A 16,105-nucleotide genomic window follows, 5' to 3' on the forward strand; every position below is an offset into this window, starting at 1 on the left:
TGGTATTGGCTAAGAAATAGAGTGGTAGACCAGTGGAACAGACTAGGTACAATAACAGGAAACAATTATAGTAATCTGCTGTTTGATAAACCCAAAGAGTCCAGCTATTGGGATAAAAACTCTCTTTGATAAAAATTGCTGGGACAATTGGAAGTCAGTATGGAAGAAACTTAGATTAGACCAACACCTCACACCCTTTACCAAGATAAGATCCAAATGAATACAGGATTTAGACATAAAAAACAATAGTATAAGCAAACTAGAAGATCAAGGACTAGTTTATCTGTCAGATCTATGGAAAGGGGAGCAATTTATGACTAAGGAAGAGATGGAGAACATCACCAAAAACAAACTAGATGATTTTGATTACATTAAATTAAAAAGCTTTTGCACAGATAAAAGCACTGTAACCAAGATCAAAAGAAATGTAGTAAACTGGGAAACAATCTTTACAACTAATGATTCTGACAAAAGACTCATTTCTAAAATATGCAGAGAACTGAGTCATTTTTAAAAAAAAAACGCCATTCCCCAGTTGACAAATGGTCAAAGGATATGCAAAGGCAATCTACAGATGAAATCAAATTAATCCATAGCCATATGAAAAATTACTCTAAATCATTAATTATCAGAGAAATGCAAATTAAAGCTTCTCTGAGGTACCACCTCACACCTCTCAGACTGGCCAATATGACCAGAAAGGATAATGATCATTGTTGGAAGGGTTTTGGGAAATCTGGGACACTAATTACACTGTTGGTGGAGCTGTGAACTCATCGAACATTTATGGAGAGAAATTTGGAACTATACCCAAAGGGCAACAAAAATGTGCATACCCTTTGATCCAGCAATACCACTACTGGGTCTATACCCTGAAGAGATGATGAAAAACGGTAAAAACATCACTTGTACAAAAATATTCATAGAAGCCCTGTTTATGGTGACAAAGAATTAGAAATCAAGTAAATGTCCTTCAATTGGGGAATGGCTTAGCAAACTGTGGTATATGTATGCCATGGAACACTATTGTTTTATTAGAAACCAGGAGGGATGGAAATTCAGAGAAGCCTGGAGGGATTTGTATGAACTGATGCTGAGTGAGATAAGCAGAACCAGAAAAACACTACACCCTAATAGTTACATGGGGGGTGATGATCAATCTTGATGGACTTTCTCATTCCATCAGTGCAGCAATAAGGGACAATTTTGGGCTGTCTGCAATGTAGAATACCATCTGTATACAGATAAAGAACCATGGAGTTTGAACAAAGTTCAAGGACTATTCCCTTTAACTTAGGAAAAAAACAGATCTTATTGTCTGATCTTGTTATCTCTTATACTTTTTGTTTCTTCCTTAAGGATATGATTTCTCTCTCATCACACTCAATTTGGATCAATGCACAACATGGAAACAATGTAAAGACTGACAAATTGCTTTCTGTGGGGGGTTGGGGAGGGAAGTAAGATTGGGGGAAATTTGTAAAACTCAAAATAAATAAAATCTTTAATAAGAAAAAAGGTCTCATTAGGAAATTTCATGGGCAAACTCCACAGGAAGGTGGGTTTTATTAACTTAAATATTTTTATGCAAGATTCTAAGCACAAATTTGAAGTCACACATACATTTCCAAGAATGTTCATCAGCAAACCAAAAGACTGGGAAAACATGCCCTTCCCTGCCCTTCAGAGATCTCTGTAACTGAGACTACATAAAAAGCCGTCTCAGAATGGTAGCCTTTTCTTTTCAAGGCAACTGAATTTCAGCTTACCTGCACTTATGTCTGGGGTTGAGTTCAGACATAGCAGGCTAGACTCAAGTGGCCCAAGTGTTCTCACTGGATGAGGTAATTTCTCACAAAGCCAAGATCTGAATTAGGTGATGTTTCCTGTGCTTAGATTAATACCTTGAGTTTCACAAAGAAAATATGCAATTTCAGCAAAGTTCATAGAGAATTTAACAGAGGTGAGTCATGTGCCACAGTCAGAATCAGAAGAACACACTAGTTTTGATCCTTTACCCCATCCCAAGGAAGAAGAAAAGAAATGAAATATTAATCATCTATTTCAGCCATTTATTTTTTAAATCTTTTGTATTTAAGACTTAGAGCCTCTAATATTTTCTAATTTCTTAGTGAGACTAGAAGAGACTACAAGTGATTGCTACACTTTGAGGGGTTAACATGTTTTTCTTAGGAAGATGTGGTAAAGGTAACATGGTTTCTACTGATTTTCCAAACTGGCCCCTGGGGGCCTGTAAACCAGGTGATCTGCCCAGGGAAGCATGGTTTTCCCTGAATAACCATACAACAAGGATAACCTTAATTGTTTGTGTCTGGAGTCAAGTGGCAATTTATCTGATTTGGTGTTCATTAAACAGCTGGCCAAGAAAAACAGTTACCCACCACAGGTGTGGAAGTACACGGCACTACCTTGGCCAGTCTGGCAAGCTTTCTGAATGACAGACTGGTGTTTTATGAGTGGGTCATCCCACTGGCACCAAACTAGCCAGGGCACAGTGGAAGGACAGGATAAGATAAACAGGGTCGGGTTAGCATTTTGCTAAGGGTAGAAGATTACACAACTGCCCCAGGAATCACACCCTTTCTCCAAATTCCTTTGGCACTCTATCAAATAGTCATTTTGTCCTTTGCTGTGTGCTGTTGCAACTGTTACTTAATTTATTAGTGTCCTTTTAGAACCCTAGGACTTGTTAGTTCCTAGAGGTCAACCTCCTTGATTTTACAGAAAAAGAGAAAATTGAGCCCCACTACAGTTAAGTGATAGGTAATAGGTGATAGAGCTCTATTAAGATGTGTAAAGCAAAAAGGAAACTTTTAAGGGTTACAGTGTCTTTTGATGCTCATGACCACCTTGGGAGGTAGGCGGTATTATTATCCCCATTTTAGTGTCATGTCCAGGATCGTATAGCTAGGAAGTAAGTTCAGGTAAAATTTTAACTCAGGTGCTCCTGACTCTAGGTTTAGTGTTCTATCCACTACATCTTAATAACCTGTCTGCTAGTAAGTAGCAGAGACAATTTTGTGTAGCAGCACACTCCTCCAGAGCATGCTGCATGTGTCTTCTCTGATGGACATTACCAGCACATTTCTTTACTTCTTCATTTGCCCTAGCTTTCTCTCTTTATATCTTCAAACCCTTCTTCAAGTTTCCAACCTTTGGGATTAAATTTATGTTGTTATTGGTCTACTTTCCACAGTGGTGTGTAGACAACTCATACCAGTTTGTGAAAGCTGATTATTAAATTTTCAGTATAAAATACATACCTTGGAAATAAATAAACCAGGGCTTGATTCATTATCTTGTTGATTGATAAACTTAAGCGAGTGATAGAGAAAATGATAGAGAATAAGAGTGATAGAGACAATAAAAATTAACAGTAAAAGTGTTGTGGGGATATTTTTTTAGAGAGCCAGTTGTTACCAGCACGCCTCCAGATCTAAAGCCAAGCACTTTTCTTTACATCTCCATCTGGTGCATGCATTATTTTTAGGTTTTTGCAAGGCAAATGGGGTTAAGTGGCTGGCCCAAGGCCACACAGCTAGGTAATTATTAAGTGTCTGAGACCGGATTTGAACTCAGGTACTCCTGACTCCAAGGCCAGTGATCCACTAGGCCACCTAAGCCGCCCCTGGTGCATGCATTGTGTAGGGACTTTCCTAGCAAATTCCAAAATCCATCCACTTTGATTTCTCAACAAATGTCTCAGCAGTGGCCTGCTAAAAGCACTCTGTTGTTGAACTCTTTGGGCTCCTTCCTTGGGAATTGTCTTTTCTTTCTATTACCCCCTTGCCTCTTTTTCTCTTTGCATGTTCAAGAGAATTGTTGTCCCAAACCTTCCCATTGTTCCAACTTCCCACTCCTAGCTGATCCTGATGTTGAGTTCACTGATTGACTTATTGAGGTCACTGGGAGGTACATTTTCCTGTGGCAGGTAGGAACATGCTATTAGTTTCTTATTAAAAGGATTAAGGACATTTTCTGGCCTGAGGAACTTAATAGCTCATTCATACCGGCAATGAAAATGAGTGAGCCTCAGTTATTGGGGATGAGTTGGTTGTCTTGGTTTCTTACGGATCATGGGACTGTAAAAGGTCAGTCATAGAGTCTTCTTGTTTCTTGGGGTTGGGGGTGGGGAGAGGAAAGGTAGAGAGAAGTAGCCTTCTCATGGGCTATCTATAGAGATCCCATTAATGGCAATAACAAGCAGTGGAAAAGCTTAACTAAACAACCACAAAGAGAAAAGAATTACATGTTCAGTTTCCAGGACAGAGGAAGGAAGATTTCCTGGGACAATGCCTGGAGAGTTTAGAGATCCAAATTTGAAATTTCTGGGCCTTTGCCTTCAAGAGAAAAGAAAGTTCCCAGATAGCAGTAACATTTTGGAGGGAAGAGGATCTTATATACTGTGTAGGACTTAAGGGAGCAACAAGAGATTGAGCCATAATAGAGAAAATAATGACAAAGAGTAAAAAGGAAAACCACCAATAAGTTTATTTATACAACCCATAACTACCTAAGAGGATAGAAGAACCTGTGGGTTGGGGAAGTAGAGTTCAACACAAGCTGTAAGAAATGGAGGTGAAGTCAGTGGTCTGATGTCTTAAACCCATAATGTGGTTCAGAATCAGCCCATGATAGGTCTCTACACACTACGATAATAGCCAGATATCAAGTTGAGCATCCTAGGAGGTCAACAGGAGATGGAGGAAAAAATCCATGACAGCAGAAGTCAACCTGTTTCCAGCCACTTAATTCAGAATTGTATCAGTAGCAGCATAAAACTACAAAGGAGAAAGGACTGAAGTCTTTTCCACCCCAACCCCAGGGATTGGCCTTGATACCAGATCACAATTCAAGAACTTTCAAAATATGAATAAATAGAAGAAAAGTCTAAATAAAATGAAGAAACTCTATGGTATAAGAGAAGTCAAAGAGGTTCATCTATAAGGAGGGTAGCCCCATAATAAAAACAACTGTACAGTCCTGAGAATTCTAAGCAGGACAAAAAGAAATGAAGCAAGTGTTTTAAAAGTGAAATGAGAGTTCATAGGGGAAAAACTGGAAATAAGCCAATTAAGCATCAACTGTGTCAAACACTTTGCTAAACATTGAAAAGAAAATAGCATAGAGTAAGAGAAAAAAAAAACCTTGAAATGTGATTTCCTTGAAAAATAGAATGAAGGGGACAGCTAGATGGTACAATGAATAGAGCACCAGTCCTGGAGTCAAGAGGTCCTGAGTTCAAATCCAGTCTTAGATACTAATTACTTAGCTGTGTGACCTAGGGCAAGTCACTTAACCCCAATTTCCTTGCAAAAATAAACCTAAAGAAAAAAATAGAATGAAGCAAACAAAAATCAATAATCTAAAATGTTTGCAAATAAAGTAGAAGGCAAAGGCTAGGAAAGGGACTGGGATAGGTAAGCTGCCATAAATAAGCCCTGAAGTCAACCAGTGCTCTAACCAGAGCAAATCACAAGATAAAATGAGGACAATAACTAGAATTCTGAAGCCAGAACCACGCATGACTCTGTAAGAATAAAATTGGGATATAGACCTAATCCTAACAGGTCACTGTGAAATGAGACAAGAGACAGCCTTGCAATATTCAGAGCACTGTTAGCTAGAACTTAGCACCTGGACACAAATACTGAAGATGCTATGTAACAGGCCTAAGATATTGTAGTGTGGACTATTGAGGCCACAGAATGGGAGAGAAAAAAACAAAAACAAATCTCTGCTTGGGGAATTCCCAACGAGAAGGAAACAGATCTGCTAAGGCCAGAATACACAGTGAATAACCAGGAAAATAAAACAGACATAGACTGAGGCACAGGTTTGGGCCTATTACCAGCCACCCCTTCAAGAAAACTGTGGAAATAGAGACCAAAATGTGGGCACGCTAGGTGGAACAGTACATAGAATACCTGTCCTGGAGCCAGGAAGACTCATCTTCCTGAGTTCAAATCTGACCTCAGATGCTTACTCAGACCCTGGACAAGTTACTTAACCCCATATGCCTTGGTGTTGTCATCTGTAAAATGATTTGGAGAAGGAAATGGAAAATGCCCCATATCTTTGCCAAGAAAATGCCAAATGAGGGTCACAAAGAGTTCAGACACAGCTGAAAAACAGCAACAATTTAAATAAAAGGACTGGCCCATGTACAAAATCCCAATCTATGTACTTTAGCTGAAAATATGAGTAAATAAAACACCAAACACAATGAAGAAATAATTAGTTAAGAGATGCTCAAGAGGTAAATTCAAAAGTAGACAGTAACCAATGATAATTATAAGTATGAAAGGAGAAATATCTTGGCAACATAGGTAGTAAGAATTCCAGAAGAAATAAAATTTTTAAAAATGAAAAATGAAATTAGGGTTCAGGAAGAAAGAAAAATAAAGGAAAAGAAAATAAATAGCTTAGACCAGAAGATGAAAAATCTTACATAAGCAATGAACTCCATGAGACCAAAGAAATATTAGAAAAAAGTCAAAGACTGAAAAAAAAAGAAAAAGTAAGGCATATATTATTTAAAAATTATCTGGAAAACAGGTAGAGGAGAGATAAGAATTATCAGATAGCCTAAAAACTACAATCAAACAAAAAACAGGATATCATATTTCAAGAAATAGTAAAAGAAAACTGCCATATATACATATATATGTATATATATATATATATATATACATATATATATATATATATACATATATATATATATGTGTGTGTGTGTGTGTGTGTGTATGTATATTAGAATTAGAGGACCAAGTGAAAATAGAAATAATGCACTGGTCATCTTTTGAAAGAAACCCTAAACTGAAAATAGCCAGGAATGACACAACCAAAATTTGGAGCTTTTGAGTTAAAGAAATTCTTCATGGTATGCCAGAAAGTATTAAAGTATAAAGGACCAACAATCAGGATCATATATGATTTGGCTGTAGATTATATAAAGGAAAGAAAAAGTCTTGTAATATAATATTCAAAAAAGTAAGAGGAAAAAGTTTGGAACAAAGAATACTTATCCATCAAAAGGAAGTAGAATTTTTATGGGGAGGGAGAAAGGGGAGGGAAGGAAGGATCTTTAATAAACTAGGGATTTTGAAGCATTCTTGACTAAAAAGACCAAAGTGGGGGTAGAAACACATGAATATGTATTTATGCATGTGTGTGCATATATGTATGTATATGTGTATATGCATATTTTTGTGGGTATATTTTTCAGCTATGTATGCCACCTTTACAAAATGTGGCCATATGCTAAGGTATTCAAAATTCATAATAAAATATAGAAAAAAAAGAAATTTTGAACATATCTTCTGTTGTCCACAATGCAATATTAAATATAATTGATAAAGGAAAGTTGAAAAAATTTCATAAATAGCAACACAAATTTTAATATAAAATAATTGATGGATCAAAGAAGTCATAGAAACAGTAGAAATTTTGATTAAAGAAAATTACAACAATGAAAAAATATACCAAAACTTTTGGGATATAGCCAAAACAAAAACTTCTAAATGTTTTATCAGCAAAAGAAAGAAGAAATAAATGAATTGAACATGGAACTGAAAAATTTAGGAAAATAACAAATCACTTACCTAATAGAACCTAATAGGTTCTGAAAATCAAAGAAAAAATAACCAAAACTGGGGAGTTGGGAGGGAAAGAGGTTAAATTATATTAAATTTAATTCATTTAAATTTAATAATGAATTAAATTTAATTATATTAAACCAACAAACCTAGAAACTAGAACCAACAAACCTAATCTGACTAAAGACATGGGAGTGAGATTGGGAGAGGAACTGCCAATATTAAATATTTTTTTAAAATTCATAACAAATGAAGAGACAATACAGTATGCTGTTTGAAGTTATTTTGACCATATTTATGGCAACAGAACCAATTAAAGAAATAGATAAACATTTTCAATTTACAAAAATATAAAGTACCTGCATTATTACAATAAAAAAGTGGAAAATGTAGTAAGTCAGAGAAAAAGAAATTAGCAAGGCACAAATTAAATGTACCTCCATGTTCCCTGAAACAAGCCCAGGACCAGTCAATTTGATCAAATATGCAAGAAACAATTTAAATATTATATAAACTTTTCACAAACCAGGAAGGAGGTAATTTACCAAATTCCTTATATGAGTCAAATATAATCCTGATGCCTAAAGCCAAGAGACATAAACAGAAAAAGTAGAGCATAAGTCATTATCATTAATGAATACTGATGCAAATATATTGAATAAACTATTAGCAAAAAGGTAATGGCAATATATTAAAATGATCATAGTCATAAACTTACAACCAGGTCTTATCAGGAATGCAAGATTGGTTCAATATTGGAAAATTACAAATATAATAGTAACTTAAAATTTAAAATAACATGATTATAGCAATAGAAGCAGAAAAAAAGCTTCTAAAATTACAGCACTCATTTATATTAAAAAATTCAAAACAGAATTCAAAAGCATTGGAAAAATAAACTGTTCCTCAATATGATAAATAGTAACCACATAAATGAAAGAACTAGTTAGCATTATTTGTAATGCAATTATACCAAAAAGTTACTAAACCATACATACTCTTTAATTCAGAAATAACATTACTAAACAGAGAAAAGGTCCCATATGTACAAAAAAATTTTTGTTTGTTTTGTAATAGCAAAGAATTCTAAATAAAGTAGGGGACCATCAAATGGGAATAGGTTAACAAATGATGATAAATGAATATTATGTAATATTATTGTGCTTCAAGAAATGATACATAATATGGGTTCAATGAAATCAGGGAAATTTGAGGTCAGTGAGGCACATGATCTACACAAACCAAGAGAATCACTTATTTACAGTAATATAAATAAAAACAATTTTAAAAGGTTTATAATCTTTGAACAATATAATTTCTAATTATGACGCCAGAAAACTGAAGATGAATCTTGCCTCCAACCACTTGACAAGGTAATGATGTAGAAGGCCATTCTCAGAAAAGACCAATATGTGAATTTTCTTTAAATGACCATATTTATTTGTTACAAGGCACTGCTTTTATTTTTATTTTATTTTATTTTGTTTTATTTTTTATTTTATTTTATTTTGTTTTATTATTTTATTTTATTTATTTTATGGGAAGGAGTGGAAGGGGAAATTAGTGGATGGTGATGCCAAAAAAAGGAAAGGAAATAAAGAATAGGGCATCCATGAAAGAGCAGAAAAAAGTTTAAAAAGATTAAGAAGCCCAAACTTGATAGGATCCTGTTAATTTTAATATATACTCTTAAGAAACAACCCAAGTTTTATGTAATAGGGATCATAATCACATATGCAATACTCTTTTTCTGTTATTTGTATATTAAAAGGTTCATATAGGCAGCTAGGTGGTCACAAACTAGAACCCTGGACCTAGAATTAGGAAGACATAATTTCAAGTCCAACCTCAGACATATACTAGCTGTTTGACCTTGTACAAGTCACTAAATCTCAATTTGCCTCAAGTTTCCTTCTCTATAAAATGAGGATAATAGCACCAACCTTGCAGATTTGTTAGAAGAATCAAATAAAAAAATGTGTAAAGTACTTATCACAGTGCCTGGCCCATAATAAGCACTACAAAAATACTAGCTATGATTAAGATATTTGTTGATATTTATTTATTTCATATTAAAAAAAAGAAAATTTATGAAAATTACACACAGCAGGTGACTTACATGGAGACATCTCTAATACAGCATATATTCCAGTTTCCTATGAACTGCCTTGTCTTCACCAAGAGACCCTGAATTAAGAATTCAATCAACATGAGCAAAATATAACAATTAAATTATGAAACCAAACTCTGGTTCCATCCCTTCAAACCAGGTATTTCTTTGGATCTTCCTATTTCTGTAATGGTGCCATCAATTTTCTAGTTACTCAGGTTTGAAATCACAGATCATCTTTGATTCATTCCCTTTCCTTCATCTCAAAAGCCATTCAGTCACCATGTTTTATGGAGTTTACCTCCAAAACACATTTAAGGCCCCCTCCATTCCATTTTCACTTCCACCATTCCAATTTAGGCCATTCATTAATACACTTTGTTCAGAGATGATGGCAATAGTCTCTTGACTGATCTCACTTCCATAATCCATCCTACATTTGTTGGAGGGTTAGGGGTAGGGGAGGGAGATGTAGGGGTCTAGACCTATGATTTCATGGATATAGGGGAACTCCCTGAAAAGGAAACTCCCTCTTGTGGTGCCTATCATCACCTTATCTGTCACTAACAGTCTTATAGAGTAGACCAGAGGCACTGGTTAGAAGTGATTAAATGACTTACCCTTAGCCACAAATCTAGAATGTTTCAAGGTCCAGACAAGCTCAAGTCTTCCTGATACACTATACCATTTTGATTTTTATCCTATACACCACTGCCCAATTAATTCTAAGAATAGCCCTAATGAAATAACCCCCCCCACTTAAAAATCTTTGATAGTTTCCCCACTGTCTACTAGACAAAGTCATAGATCATAGGTCTTAGATATAGAAGAGATTTTAGCTAACTCACTCAAGAACTAACTCACTTAGTCCTTTAAAGATCTATCATATTTTAATCTGTCTGTCTTTCCAGACCTATCTCTCACTATTCTGCAAATATCCTAACTAGACCCCAAAGACCAACACTTTGCCATATCATTAATTTTGCTCATTCTATTTGCTTACTGGGTTTAGAATATCTCCCCACCCACACAGAATCAAGCCTGAAGGATGAGAAGCTCACATAATACTCTATGTGTCTATGCCCACCATCTCCTACAAGAAGTTGCTCCTAAAGCCCCATATCATTTCCCTATTCTCTAAACCTTACTGAATTTTGTTGTATATTTCATAGTACTTACATTTTAACTTGGATTTGTCTATGTACATGTGTTAGTTCCTTTACTATAGAGAAAACATAAGTAGGAATAACACAGGATGAGAGAAGGCATGGATGAGTTGTTGTCTGCACTAAGAGAATAAGCACGCACATCACTAAAATCACAGATGTATCTGGGCATGAACACCTGAGTTCAAATCCTGCCTCAGACACTTCCGTGACTGTACATAAAACCTAATCTCATTGTGCTTCAATTTCTGCATCTCTAAAATGAGGATAATAAGAGTACCTACATCACAAGGTTGTTGGGAAGATAAGATGAGATATTTATAAAGGGTCTTACAAAACTTAAGGCATTATAAAAATGGTAGTTGCTATTGTGATTATTAATATTGAAATGCAAATTTTAAGTTCCTCAAAGATAGGAACTGTGGTTTATTCGTTTTTGTATTCCCTTAAGTACCTAATATATTTATTTCTTTATGGAACAACAGCATAGCAAGATAGATTATTTGGGTAACAACCTCCAAATGAAGTCAATAAGATTTGATAACATGGGAATCAATGGTATGGTAAGTTTTAATACATGGATGCTTTTGAACTCTGATTAAAGATTAGGTGGAGGGAGTGGGGGGAGGGAAGTAAGTTTAGGGGAAAATTGTAAAACTTAAAAAAATAAAATCTTTAATAAAAATTTTAAAAAAGATCAGGTGGAATGATTTTCCTTTTGACTAACTTTTCTTTGAGGGTTTGTTTAGGATAAGTAAATAATAAAGAAGGTCAAATTCTCCCTAATATAAATTTTTATATGTGAACCCAAATGTAACATTTCTCCATTAAGACTGCATCTGCAAATATGTGAAAATATGATACAAAAACCTTTTCGGGAATGTCTATTTATAGAGGTCAGTGTGACTACTTTCTATTTACTAAGTGCCAAAGTACTATAAGAACTAAGAAATGAGATTCTAAAAAAGATTAAAAAAATCATTTCACAAGCTATACTGCTTAGTCCTGATCAAAACAATATTTATAATCTCCTCCACTCCATTCCCCCCCTCCCAAAAGGCCTAGTAAATATAGCACCTGTTTTCTGAAGCCCTGTCAAGCCACATTGCAAGACAACCTAATTTGTCCCCTGGGGACAATCCAGAAGACAGCCATTCTCCCATTCATTATAAGACTTCTTGTCTTTGTGGGCCTCTCAGCCTTAGTGTACAATTCCCTGGACAGAGAGAAACACATTTCCTTCTAATTGAATTGTTCTAAACCTAAAGTTCAGATTAATTCTTGAGTCTATTGAACTTCTTGGCGTTCCATATTCTGGGCTTTTCTGACTTTTTAAAAACTCTCACCTTACTGGAACTTCAATAGAGACCTTTTGTTTTGTTTTGTTTGTTTGTTTATGCCTCTGTCTGTCCTCTTGGCATCCATAGGGACATATGCAAATCTGGGAAACTGGCCAGTGAATCCTGCAATCCAAGGAGGGAAGGTCTGTGGCAGGGGGTGTACATATGAAGAAAGAAGAAGAAGAAAAGATTTTGGAACATTTGGCTTTTTCCTCCCACAAACTAACAAGAGCCTATTCTCTGGGTAGGACACATTAGTCCTCACCTATTTTGACATCTAAAAGTCAGACTTCAAATGTTTCTCCATGTGAGATGCTATTCCTTGCCAAGCCAAACTCTGGGTCCAGAAGTCCACTGGGGTGTTCAATTTTAATGTATATTTTCTTATTTTGATCTTTTAGTTCTTAATTGTATCCTGTTGCTCAAAACCACACAATTTCCTCTCATCTTCAATGTTTATAACTTTTCGAGATCTAAAGTAAGAAGAGTAAGAAAAGTTGGAATTTATAAGACTATACACACATACACACACACATATAAAATATGTCATCTTATTCTCACGACAAGGCTACTATTGTTATCCCCACTTTACAAAGTGATTCTAATCTCCCACCACTTCAACCCCATTACATAAAACTTAGTCATTCTTTGTTCATACTGCACATATTTTGGAGGGTTATGCTTCCATAAGTCAGGAATTTTCATTCTTGTAGAGTTATTGGGTACATGAAGTCCTAGTTTTTTGCTGGCATCTATACTGTCCTGAGAGGTTGGAGAGGACAGATAAAGGCCCACCATATGCTATGTATCTCATGTCTCTTTGCCATCTCTGATATGAGTGAGGGGTGCTGCTTCAGAGCATAAAGTAGAAGTTCACAAGGACATTTATGCATCTTCATCTGATAATCACTCTCTCTAAGGCAGTCTCATTTAAGCCTAGGATTTAAAGTCAGGAACTCTGAATTCTCTTCTTGGCATAGCCACTCACTTGCTGTGTGGCCTCTAAAATAAATTCATTTCCCTTTTTTATCCTTTGGTTGCTTTAGGTGGATTAGGAAATTCATCACTTTAAAGCATTTTCAAAATCTATGGAAATGCTAACATCAGCAAAAGAGATAGATGGTTTCATCCTTGGTAATATTAATCCTGGTACCATGTTGTCAAAGCACAAACTAATCTGTTAACCCTCAAGATACTACAAGGAGGTGGCTCCTTAGAACACTTTCAACCACACCCAAGCTCCACAATCTTCTTTAAACCAATTGACATTTGCTTTGCATTTTGACAGGGGAATGGCTCCAAGGTACACTGGTGAGAGAATTCTGTTAACCTGACCCATCCTTCCCAACTTTTGTGGTTAATGTATTACAAATTTGGTAACAGGATAATAAATCACAACTACAATAATAAAGCTGAAAAGACACACAATTTGAGCAGAAACACCAATGGATTTTTTTTAATCGGAAATAAAAAAGACCATTGATCAATATCAACTGTCTGAGACTAGCAGGGAACCACATTTTCAAACATCCTGCAGTAAATCCAAGATGATTCAGCTGGAAAATCAACAGTGGTATTAGAGCCCCAGAGTGTGCAGTTCAATTTGAAGTCTTTCTCTTTCACAACCAGCCCCTGGGTCCCCCATCCCACCTCCTCAACCAACCAGAGTTACTCTGGCTCAGTCAGATTTGTAAAAGCAAGTCATATGCTCCCATGTCTTAAAAACAGACTTCAACTTCTGGTCAGAATGGTTTGCCAGGGAACATAAATCTGTGAATACTTTCTCTAGCAGATGAAATCAGTTGTCAAGTGCCCAGACAAAGGCAACTTGGTGAACAGAAAAGTCTCTACTATTAAAACATTTTGCAACTGTTCTGTTCAACCTTTTCTTCACCCCCCACACCCAAACTGTGTTGTTTCTTTCCATGTATTTTAATTTTAGGTTACCTTGTGCCACTGCTTATGAAAGAATAACAGTAATGAGAACCAAAGGAGTACCAGATAAAAGGAAGTGGGGAAAAAGAGAGGATGCTCTGAATATCTGGAATAGCAAATAGATCAATTTTCATTTAACAATCTTAGATTAAGGGTCCACACTAGGAAACTTAAGGCAATCTGTAGAAAATGGATGCAAGCCCATAAAAAAGTTTACAGAAAAGTAAGGGTGACCAAAATCTTAGCAGTAGCTTACTTCTAAGAATCACAGTAGAGAGTCTGACCTTGGAGTCAGAAAGATCGACTGAGTTCAAATGTAGCCTCAGACACTTACTAGCTGGGTGACCCTGGGTAAGTCATTTAACATCTGTCTTTCTGTTTTCTTCAATTAGGCATTAGTACATGCAACCACTGTTTTGTGTGTAACACAAATGAATGTGAATGCCAATGAATAGGACCATGGGGAATAGTCATCTTAAGTTCCTCAAAGATAGGGACAGTGGTTTATTCATTTGTGTATTCCCTTAAGTATCTAATATATTTATTTCTTTATGGAACAACAGTATAGCAAGATAGATTATTTGGGTAACATCGAAATGAAATCAATAAGATTTGACAACATGGGAATTAATGGTGAGGTACGTTTTAATACATGGATGCTTTTGAACTCTGATTAAAGATCAGGTGGAATGACTTTCCTTTTGACTAACTTTTCTTTGAGGGTTTGTTTAAGATAAGTAAATAATGTCTTTGAGTTATGTTTGATATAAGAAATAATTTCTTACATCCACTTAGGAAAACTTGGGAGTTCTTCCTCATAACTTAAGAGAAAAAATAGAATATATTGAGGGTTTGTTTAGGATAAGTAAATAATGTCTTTGAGTTATGTTTGATATAAGAAATAATTTCTTACATCCACTTAGGAAAACTTGGGAGTTCTTCCTCATAACTTAAGAGAAAAAATAGAATATATATTTTAATTGGGGATAATAATAGCAACTAACTCCCAAGGTTGGGGAAAGATTAAATGAGATATTTGTAAAGCACGTGGAACATTAGAACAGTGCCTGGCACATAATAAATGCTTATTTCCTCCTTTTCTCCTTCCTTCCATTCCTTTCCTCTTCTTCCTTCCTTACTCCTTCTCCTCCTTCCCCTTCCTATCCTTCCTTCCTCACTCCCTTCCTCTCTTTCGTTTCTTCTCTCCCTCCCTTTCATCTTCCCTTCCTCTTTTCTTTCCTTTCTTGATTCCTTCCTCTTCTCCATTCTTTCCTTTCTTTTTTACTCCCTCCCTTCTTCCCTTTCTTCCTCTCTCTTTTCTATCCTCCCTTCTTTGTTTCCTTTCTTCTTTCCTCCTTCTCTTCCCCTTTGCTTTCTTCCTTTTTCCCTTCCTCCTTCTTTCCTTTCCTTTTCTCCTCCCTCCCTTCCTTATTTCCTTTTTTCCTTCCTTCTACAATCTCTTCTTAATCTGTAAAGGAATGAGATTGATTTCTAATATCCATTCCAATTCCAAAATGTAATGACTCTATCCTCTTATGACTATACCAAACAATGCATCTACCTTACATTATACCCACTCACATCTCATGTTGCTCTAGCCTAGCCCACATTGTCTGGCCAGATGTATGATCAGCTGTCTCTCCATACTGCTTACATCCCAAGTGACTACCTCCCTTACTGATTACCTCCCGAGTAACATAAAGGTGGGCATATGATACCTTCTTGTTCAAAGTTTGTTCACAAGAAAGAGATGCTATATTCTATGGAGATGCCAAAGATATTCTTAAAGTTCTATGTTATCTCTAAGATTATAGGGAAGAACTCCTAATGTGTATATCTTTCCAAGAAATATATTTCTTAGATCGGCCTCATAGAGCTCCAGAAATACCAAGGTTATGGTAAGCAAACAGTGGTTAGGTATACCAACATCCA

The 16,105-nt window shown here is 35.7% G+C and overlaps 1 protein-coding gene across 1 annotated transcript in view; it reads right to left on the reverse strand.

The window, feature by feature from the left end:
• Positions 1 to 16,105, reverse strand: part of RAD51B (RAD51 paralog B) — an 832,520-nt gene that overhangs the window by 253,194 nt on the left and 563,221 nt on the right. The gene's annotated exons all lie outside the window — the stretch shown is intronic.

Source organism: Macrotis lagotis, chromosome 4 (assembly GCF_037893015.1).
Source record: "Macrotis lagotis isolate mMagLag1 chromosome 4, bilby.v1.9.chrom.fasta, whole genome shotgun sequence".
Lineage (NCBI taxonomy): Eukaryota > Metazoa > Chordata > Mammalia > Peramelemorphia > Peramelidae > Macrotis > Macrotis lagotis.